This window comes from Hippocampus zosterae, chromosome 4 (assembly GCF_025434085.1).
Source record: "Hippocampus zosterae strain Florida chromosome 4, ASM2543408v3, whole genome shotgun sequence".
Lineage (NCBI taxonomy): Eukaryota > Metazoa > Chordata > Actinopteri > Syngnathiformes > Syngnathidae > Hippocampus > Hippocampus zosterae.
The window spans coordinates 14,240,250-14,250,189 of record NC_067454.1 but is presented as its reverse complement, the minus strand read 5'-3'; positions in this window follow the sequence as shown (position 1 = coordinate 14,250,189).

Genomic DNA, 9,940 nt, shown 5'->3' with positions numbered 1-9,940 from the left:
AAGAAAGGTATTCATGAGGAAAGATAAACTAGACATATTTTTAAAATCAGTGCAATTCATAATTATTTGTTGTGTTTATAAAAAAATGGTGGTCTGACTCAAAGAGAACAAAAGAGAGACAATCAAAGGTGGTCAAGTCTTGAGATTCTTCTTTAAAGTAGAACAATAAGAAATGTTTCATTTTGATCATGGGGGTAGATTAAAGCAGTTGTTTTGTGCATGAAATGGATGTAACGTAGGGGCAGAGAAGATTTGAAACATAATCACTTTCTATCGTTTGTATCATTTTCACAACAGAGCACAATAGAACAAGAATAATAAATGCAGAGATGCTTGAATCGGTGTAATGCTTTCTGTTTTTCTTCTAAATTGAACCTTTATTTAACCACGAAGGTCACGACCACAAAGGATGATTTCTACATTTACCCTGATGACCTGGCCAGGAGGCATCATCAGAGGCAGTTACATAAAAGCAAATGTTTTTTTGAGCTTGCAAATGTCACATGACCAAATCCAGAAAACAGGTGAGCCATGATGATTATTATCTGAGCCCTGTGGCACTCTGATCTCATTTTCAGTCACCAGCAACCCCTTGAGATGGATCAAACTTTGTTTTTTTCTGCTTAATTAACATTCTACAAATATTTATATTAATATCAACAATATTAATATCAATCAGAATCATGATTAGACACATAGGCCAGCAAAGTGCATCTTACAAGACAATTTTTGACTTGACTACCGACTTGACTACCGATTTAAATGCAAAAAGTTTTACTTTGGAATGTGCGTCACATTTTAGATACAAGTATTGCCACGTTGTGTTGCCTTAGCCAACAGAGTGGCAGTAACATAAAAAAGGATCTGAACTGTCTTGAAGGCAGAAACTAATTGTGGGCCAACACAGCCTTAAGCAAAGCAAAGCAATTACAATGAAAAATCCTGTCACATCCAGTATTTTGGCATCTCATTGTCAAATGTTAAAAATCTAGATACATTTAGTGGTCTGCACAAATGGAAAATAAAGGTGGGGGCAGGGAGGTCAGTATGCTGTTAAAACTGCATCGGGAACATACAGAGACTGACTGTAGGTAGACAATCCAATTAAATCCAATACAAGATCTGTACAAGAACTCTTGCTTTTCCAACTCCTTTGGATTGGCAGCGAAATGCTTGCGCTCATAATCAGAATAAAAATGCGTCTCAAGGAATTAATTTTCTCTCATCTCTATTTGCTCTCAATGGGACTGTCAAACCAGTTTCATGAGTGTGAAATGATGTTAGCGCAAACCGTTGCTCAGTTTGCTCTGATCTGCTGCAGGCAAAGTGAAAGTGCGGATCATCAGAGTGAAGTTGAAATTGAGCTTGCACGGAGTCTTCTGTGGGTCACACAAATGAAATCATGCCAATTAATCACAGTGTGTTTTTGAAATGGACAAAAAGTGTGTGTCAGTCAATTTCTTATTTATGCATATGCTCTGTAGCTATCTATCTATCTATCTATCTATCTATCTATCTATCTATCTATCTATCTATCTATCTATCTATCTATCTATCTATCTATCTATCTATCTATCTATCTATCTATCTATCTATCTATCTATCTATCTATCTATCTATCTGTCTGTCTGTCTGTCTGTCTGTCTGTCTGTCTGTCTGTCTGTCTGTCTGTCTGTCTGTCTGTCTGTCTGTCTGTCTGTCTGTCTGTCTGTCTGTCTAGCTAGGTAGCTAGCTAGCCAATTTAAAACTCAAACCTGAGTTTGAAACCCTACTTTGAAACTCTAACCCTCATTTAAAAACCCACTTTCAAACCTTAAGCCTATTATTAAATTTTACTTTGAAAGCATAACCATAGGTTAAAACCTTACTTTGAACCCCTATCCTTATTTTAAAAGACTCCTTTGAAAACCTAACTTTACATTAAAACTCTAACCTGAGTTTAAACCCTGTGCAGGTTTAGCAGATCGGAGTTTTCCCAAGTGCACGCCTCTCTGTCCCAGCTCGATGCGGTTTCAACATGCTCGTAAATTGAGGGTGCTTTTCTGTGGATGCACCCCTTAGGTAGATGCCCGTGGCCACCACCCCACTTGCCCGGCCCTCAGCACACCCCTTGCACAGATCATAACATTGTTTTTAAGCTGTCAGTAGCAATCAAAGCTTACGAGGAAGTGTGCAGTGGAGGAGGAGTTTCATAAGTTTCCAGGGAATGTGCTGACACCAAGCGTCTGAATCCTTTTCCCCCACCTCGAGACTGATGTCATGTGGCCCCATAGCACATTTGTCTAGGACTGTGGAACTGTGTGAACACTAACATGAGTTCATTTGAGCGTGAAGTCCTTTCTCACTCATGCGTGTTGTTGCCATCCCCATCCATTAAGGTGCTGCATGATGCTAAGCGCTAATATTAATGTTATCTCCGATTTTTTCCATCACACTTTGCTCTCGACAGCAGAGATAAATCTCAACCATTATCCTATGTCATCTATCGCAGCGCCTCACTATCCGGGCCTGCAAGTGATTGTGTCCAAGAGTTAACAATGGATTAGGAAATTTGCAAAGCAATGTTTATCGTCTGAGCGTAATATGAAATTTTGTGGCCGGGCCAACCGTCACTTAGTCATAGATTACATCCTCAAAGCCACCCATAGAGACTGAGAGCCTTTCTTCGACGGCTCCTCAGCCTCAGAGAACTGTTCTCAACTGATAAGGCAGTAATGAGAAAAAGAGGACGTGGATAACCATTCAGTGCTCACAACGGGGCTATTGCAGGTAATTTCTCTTTGAAAAGCCTCAGAGGATGCGTTGCCAGGCTGAAGAGGCATATTAAAGAGCTTCACTGATAAAGATTCAAAAGCTCAAGGCTTTGCGTTATGTCTGTGAATATGGTTTCTACATTCACACAACAACAAGTTGACATTATGGCGCCATTGTGCGGAAGGGATTTTTAGCGCAGTCTTTCGCCTTCCAAATGATCTGAAATGCCAACACTTTTCGAAATAAACGACTCGCCTCCTGACTGAATGCCCCTGTTTGTGTCTTTCAGAAGCAGGATGAGGTCATACCATCACTCACAGAGACAGGCACTCAAGTTCACTATATCTGCTTTGATATGCAAATCACGCTGGCGGTTGAGAGATTTTATCTTATTAATCTCTTCCCCACTTCCCAAAGCTCCAACGCTTCATTATAAAGTCGAGTGGGCGAGGGAAAAGCATAGCTTTAATGCTTCAGGGCAAAAAAACACTTTATTAGTCAATTTGCTTATTTAATGGAAAAGTTGAGCAGTCGTTGATGAGACCTTAGAGAAGCTAAACAAAGAATAAACATTTCTCGTTCGCTTTAGTTAAATGCTTCAACCCCATAGGTAATATTTGCCATGCTTTCTAATTACATTACTTGGAGGATATGGTATCTTCTAGCAGCGAAGGGAATATCGCTAATTATACACAAAAGGGCGGTTGGACAAAATTGAACATCACATTGTAGTCTCTAAAATAATTGGAACATCATGACAGATTTTCAGCAGCCAAACTACACGCTCACCTTGTCATGCATACAAACCAGAGTAATGAAGGGAACAAGTCATAGTTTGGAGTTTGGGTTTCAAATATAGCTTTTGTGACACCTCTCTTGGAACTTTTCTATGGCTGTGAGAGTGACCCGGTAGTCGAGTGGGTGGCGCATCAACCTCACAGTTTAGAGGTGCAGAGTTCGATTCCCGCTCCGGCCTCCATGTGTGGAGTTTGCATGTTCTCCACGTGCCTGTGTTGGTTTTCTCCGGGTACTCCGGTTTCTTCTCACATTCCAAAAACATGCATGGTAGGTTAATGGAACACTGGAAATTCTCCTTAAGTGTGAGTGTGAGTGTCAAGTCAAGTCAAGTCAACAGTATTTATAGAGCACTTTCAAACAGCCATCGCTGCATACAAAGTGCTGTACATGGAGCGATTTAACATATACAATAAACAGTAAGACGAATCAGTAATAAGTAATAAGTAATAAGGCGGTAGAAAGCACCAAGCAGTAAAACCAATAGCAAATCTAAGTCATGCTGAGTCAAACGCCAAAGAATACAAGTGAGTTTTGAGGAGGGCTTTAAAGATGTGAATGTGAATGATTGTTTGTCTATGCATGACCTGCGATTGGGTGACAACCGGTTCAGAGTGTCCCCTGCCTACTGCCTGAAGACAGCTGGGAAAGGCTCCAGTGACCATATTAGAATGATTAATGAGACAAATAATCCAACATTGTAAATGTCTTTTTGAACTCATGAATAAATAAAAATAACATTTTTTTCTGCTTTAGTTTATTCCCATATATTTGTCCTCTGTAGGTAACAATGTATTGTGTAGGTAAAGACCATCTATGAACTCTTTAACCAAGTGTTTTTTTTCCCTTAAAACCACAAAGACTGTCAGTGTGCATTTGAAGGCTCTGCCTCACTATAGAACGGCAGCATGAAGAAGGTGTCTCCGTGCCGGCTGCCTGCCTGACTACCGGATTCGATTCGACCTCTGAAAGGATTATATGGGCAAAGAAAATCACTCGTGAGCTGTTAGTAGAATTTTTCTTTCACTCAATTTTAATCAGCATCAGCAGAAGAACAATATGACCTTTACCTAAGATCTAAACTACTGCACCGGTCTCAAAGGCACAAGTCATGCGAGACTCTTAACATTGGATTGCATATCATCCATCCATCCGTTTTCTGATCCACTTATACTCATGAGAGTCGCAGGCGTGCTGGCGCCTATCCCAGCTGTCTTCGGGCATTAGGCAGCGGACACCCTGAACTGGTTGCCAGCCAATCACAGGGGACACATAGAGGAAGAACCATTTGTGCTCACACTCACATCTAGGGACAATTTAGAGTGTTCTATTAGCCTGTCCTACATGTTTTTGGAATGTGGGAGGAAATCGGAGCACCCGGAGAAAACCCAAGCAGGCACGGGGAGAACATGCAAACTCCACACTGGAAGGCTGGCGCAACAATCGAGCCCTGCCTTCTGCACTGTGAGGCAGACGCGTTAACCACTGGTCCACCGGGCCGCCTGGCTATCGTTCATCTTATCAAAAATGTGATGACATCTGCAGCAGGTGGAGGGAATACACACTTTGCGTTTGGACAGAAAAAGTACATTTTCTCTTCCTTCACCATCTTGCCAGAAGATTACACCTCCAACTGTGTCACGCTGAGAGGAAGGTGCACTAAAAAAATGGTGTGTTGGATTTAGTCAATTTTTATTTTGTCAAGTGGTTCCGTGAAATAAAATCAGCTGGATCCAGATACATTTTTTAAGCACACGATACATCTGCTTAAAAATGTTATGTAAAGACAGATTATTCTATTGTGAGCAGTCACTTGACAGAGTAAGTAAATTCAGCACACCATTTTTTTTAGTGTGCTTGTCCTTTGAAAAGATGAATGACCATCCTTTATAACGCATGCTGTTCAAATACCAGCTTTTTGCCATATTAACAAATGAGAATAATATCAGTGACTTGAAACTTTTTCCACCAGTAAGTTGACTTATAACCTGTACAACTCAGTTAATTGTGAAATGACGTTTTTTTGCGATTTCAATTTTTAATCACTTTAGTTGTACAGTTTATACGCCACAACTGTCATGATTCGGTTTAGGGACCAACAGGTGGCACTGTAGGGATCCCCCGGCAGCTGCACACCTGTTGGTCATTTGGTAATTAGTTGTATAAAGGGACTCCTGTCCGAGCACTCGGTGTCGGGTCATTGTTTGCCCTTGATACTGTCATGTTCGTTTGCTGCAATCAGGTTTGTTTCAGTCATGTTTTGGTTGCTGTTATGTTTTATCTTCAGTCATGATTTTTGTTTGTTACTTTGGACTTTGTTTGCTTAGGATTTAGTTTTCTGTGTTTTATCAATACAATTCTTCAAATACACCCCGCTCCTCCCTCCTGCCTGCTTTTTGGGGTCCACCACCACCTTGCTACGTGACAACAACGGGAGAAAAAGTTTAGGAATTATTTATCTTGTTCTAATTTCTTCAAATATCACCAAAAAATGTGAACAGTGGTGTGGGGAGTTATGCTTTGTATTTCATCAAACAACTGATTCTGCTCTCATTGTAGTCTCACTGGTGCAAAGTAACCTGGACAAAGCAGCATCGACCCGCAAACAGAAGATCCAGGCTATACTGGTATTTCATCTCACTGAGTTGGAGAGCAACAACGAGGCAACCACTTTTGTCTTTGAAATGCAAAGCTTCCAGATAGATGTCTTCATCCTGGTCATGTTTCATTTTTGCCTTTAATCACCAGACTTTTTGAATGTACCCCATATGCATATGATAGAGGCAGCAGTGATAAAACGGGACTGGTTCTGCTCCACAAGTTTGACATCCAAGTCCCTGAAACACTCATTTGCCTGGGACATGGGAGCGATCTCAAATTTTAGCTGCTTTGTCAAAATGACAAGCAAGAGAAAGAGGCACCTTGCCTGGTGATACGGCCAATGGAAACGACATACATTCTAATGCTTTTGAAAGCCTAATGTTAAAGGCTGTGCTCTTGGACAGTCGCTTCAGTCTGCAAGGACACTTTTAACCCTCTTTCGAGTGAGCCCAGGGGTGAAAGTTAAAATCCCAGAGGTGGGGAATTTGGGACTCAAAAATTAGAGAGATGAGTTCATTTCCTGAAGAATGATGTGGTGCCCTTGAGCAAGGTACCGACAAACAACAAATTCTCATCCCTCTCACTAGCTACGGTTCGAACATAATTGTCAAGTATGTGCTGTTCCCTTTTTCTCCTTTCCTATAATTCGGGGATTTGTGCCGCACTAGCGTGACCGGCATTGTAAATTATGAAATAGAAACATATACCAGTATGGCGAGCTGAAACTTTTGCGACAAGTGATTGAAGAAACAAGCAGTCTCCTCGTCAGACATGTGATAAATGATCACCCATTCATCCCAATGTTCAAATCTCAAGCATCAGTCAGCATCAATGTTCCATCCATCCATTTTCAACAGCGCTTATCCTGAACCGAGTGACCGGGATTGTTGTGTTCCTTAAATGTTTTTCACAGCACAACAAACAAATAATCTCTTGTGGGATAACAACAATTTATGAGGATGCATGCATGCATGCCCAGGAGCTAGGTTTACTGTATGTTATGGCAAATTTCTTTTCACACTGCACTTTTGAGTTGTAATTTTGTACTTTGACGACCGGTACTTTTATTCAAAGCAAAGTTGAAGAGGTGCTTTAATGGCTCCGTCAGTGGTGATGATTGTGCAGACAGAAGTCCAATTTCATGCAACTGTACAACTGTAGATCAAGGTTTATTGAGAATTGTTAAAAAAAGCACTAAGGTTGGAAGCGTTCACTGTAGTAGAAATTATGACACTCACCAGTGGTGGCTAATTTATGTATATAGACTATCTATTAAATGGTAGGTCACTTTAGGATCCTATCAAGTGAATTTGGAGATTTGTTTTTAGGCATGCAAATAAAGGCACGTTTGAAGATAATTGATGAAAGACTGAGAACCATGAAGTACTGACTTGTGGACAGATGCAGTATAGCTTTTAAAAATATTTTGCACTATTTCATTTGTACTTATTTTTAGGGCGTGGCTAAAATGCAGAGACCTCTATTGGAGTCAGATATGAGTCACCCAACTCCTACCACATGAGCGCCTTCGTTCGCAATAGTGTTTTTTTTTTCAGCAAAATTGCAACGTGAAGTTAGCTAACTAGCTATGTTCACACCCTGTATATTGCCTCCAAAGTTCACTGGTGTGGCAGCCTTAGAGCGCCTTGTTGTTGGCTGTGAGTGCACGCATGTCACGGAATGAAAGCGAAGGAGCATTTGTTTAGCTTCAAAACAGACCATTTTGTTTGTTTTGACATACACAATTGGCTTTTTGCTATGCTCCACGCCTGTTCCACAGCCCTGTCACAAATAATGACTTGCATGGGGAGGTATGAAAAAAACAAAACTGAAACTCTTGTCTATTACCGATGTGCTTACAGCAGTCAAATCTCTGTGGGGTCCTGGCTACTCATTTAAACACTGCACTCTGTCTAAATCAATGGCACTCATTGCTCGCCATCAACAGCCTTTGGGAGAATCAATACACATCAGCCTCACAAAGGCACACCGTTTTCAGACACACACACACCACCTACCACTTACACAAGACCGCTACAACTGAGGTAGTGGCAGATGATTGGCTTTGTCCACTTAATTGTGTCGTTCCAAGTGGATGGTGTGTACACTGCAATCGACAAGTCTTAAAGCAGCCTGCTTTTAATGGCCCCCTGATACATTCTTTAGTTTTCTCTATTTATATCGCTTTTAGTCTCGAATAATCACTATACCTATATTAGACAGTAAAATTCTGATTTCAACAAAAAAATTGACCCCAGGTACCTCAGCTAACGCGGGTCGGATATCTTGTAAAACATACAACGTATCAGTTGAGCACTGCTCTGTGTAGAGCACTGACAAGAAGCCACAAATGACAAGAGCTGAATCCTATCAAGTCCTGTCACTTCACAATGTCACTTTAAATGTGAGGTCATGCCACGAACCGTTTAATAGTGGCTTGAGATCTCCCTCTCTGTGGAAGATTTTGCCTGGAGGGGATATGGTTTAGCAGCCAGTGGGAAGCGATGGATAAAGGGTGCAGTAATGAGCTCTGACCATCCTGCAGGGCTGCTGGGAAATGGTGCAAGTGAACCAAACAGTGATGAGGTCACGGGCCTTAAACAGCTTGGAGCCATAGAAGCCAAGCGACATTTCAAACCATGTTTCCACCAAGCACTACAGTTCCGTTTAGTTCTCTACATGCTGTGGTTTGGTTTGTGTTTCCACAACAACGATCAAATGATGATAACCGCGTTAGGGAATTGACTGAATTGATTCATATCTCCATTTTTCCACAACTCTCAACTCCCGAAGTTCTAAGCGAATGAAGAGGGGCTACTTTAATTTTAAAGGAGAGTCAATGTATAATGATTTGTGTACCACAGACCAGAGGTATGTCACAAAATCAGAAAACTGAGATGAAAAATGTTCCTTTATTCATCACATTGTACCTCCAAAACTTTCAGTTTTCAGCAGAGCTCCAAAGCGACAAAGTGGCCCAAATTACAGAAGTCATGTTGTGTCATTATTGATTTAAAGTAGTACAGCAAGTTGGACAACTGGTTAGCACGTCCGCCTTACAGTGCAGAGTTCCGGGGTTCGAGTTAAAGCCGTACCTGCATGGGTTTTTTCAGGGTACCCCGGTTCCCTCCCATATTCCAAAAACATGCATGGTAGGTTGATATAATACTCTAAATTAGGTGTATTTGTGTATCCTTAGGTGTGATTGTGAGTGTGAATGTTTTCTTTGTCTATATGTGCCCTGTGATTGGCTGGCAATCATGAGTTCAGAGTGTACACTGCCTACTGCCTGAAGACAGCTGTGATATGCTCCAGCAAGCCTACGATCTTTGTGAGGATAAGCGGCTCGGATGATGGATGGATGTGAAGTACAGGCAGGTATCAGAGGCTGTGACTATGTGTGATTGGAGCTACTATTATCAGTTACACCTCATACTGACCTTCGACACTTCGTATGTAAGTTGAGGTAATACACTTCAATTGCGCTACGACATTCTCATACAGCACCGTGGCTCTTTATATGGATACGAATGTCACTGGTTAGCCTACGTTCAAGAAACCAATCCCTCCATAGGGCTTATGATCAGTAAGTTACATTAACGTTAGTATCATTGTAAAGAAGCTGGGTGAAATCTAAGCAAAACGAATATTATTGGCCGTTTTCTCCGGAGAGCAAGGTCCGTGTTTACTACACGCGACACGGTGTTTATATGAGGCACAAAATGGGGACTTTGACTCTCAAACTTCAATGCCAACCCGCTTATTTTGTGCCTGGATAATTTTTGTCTTT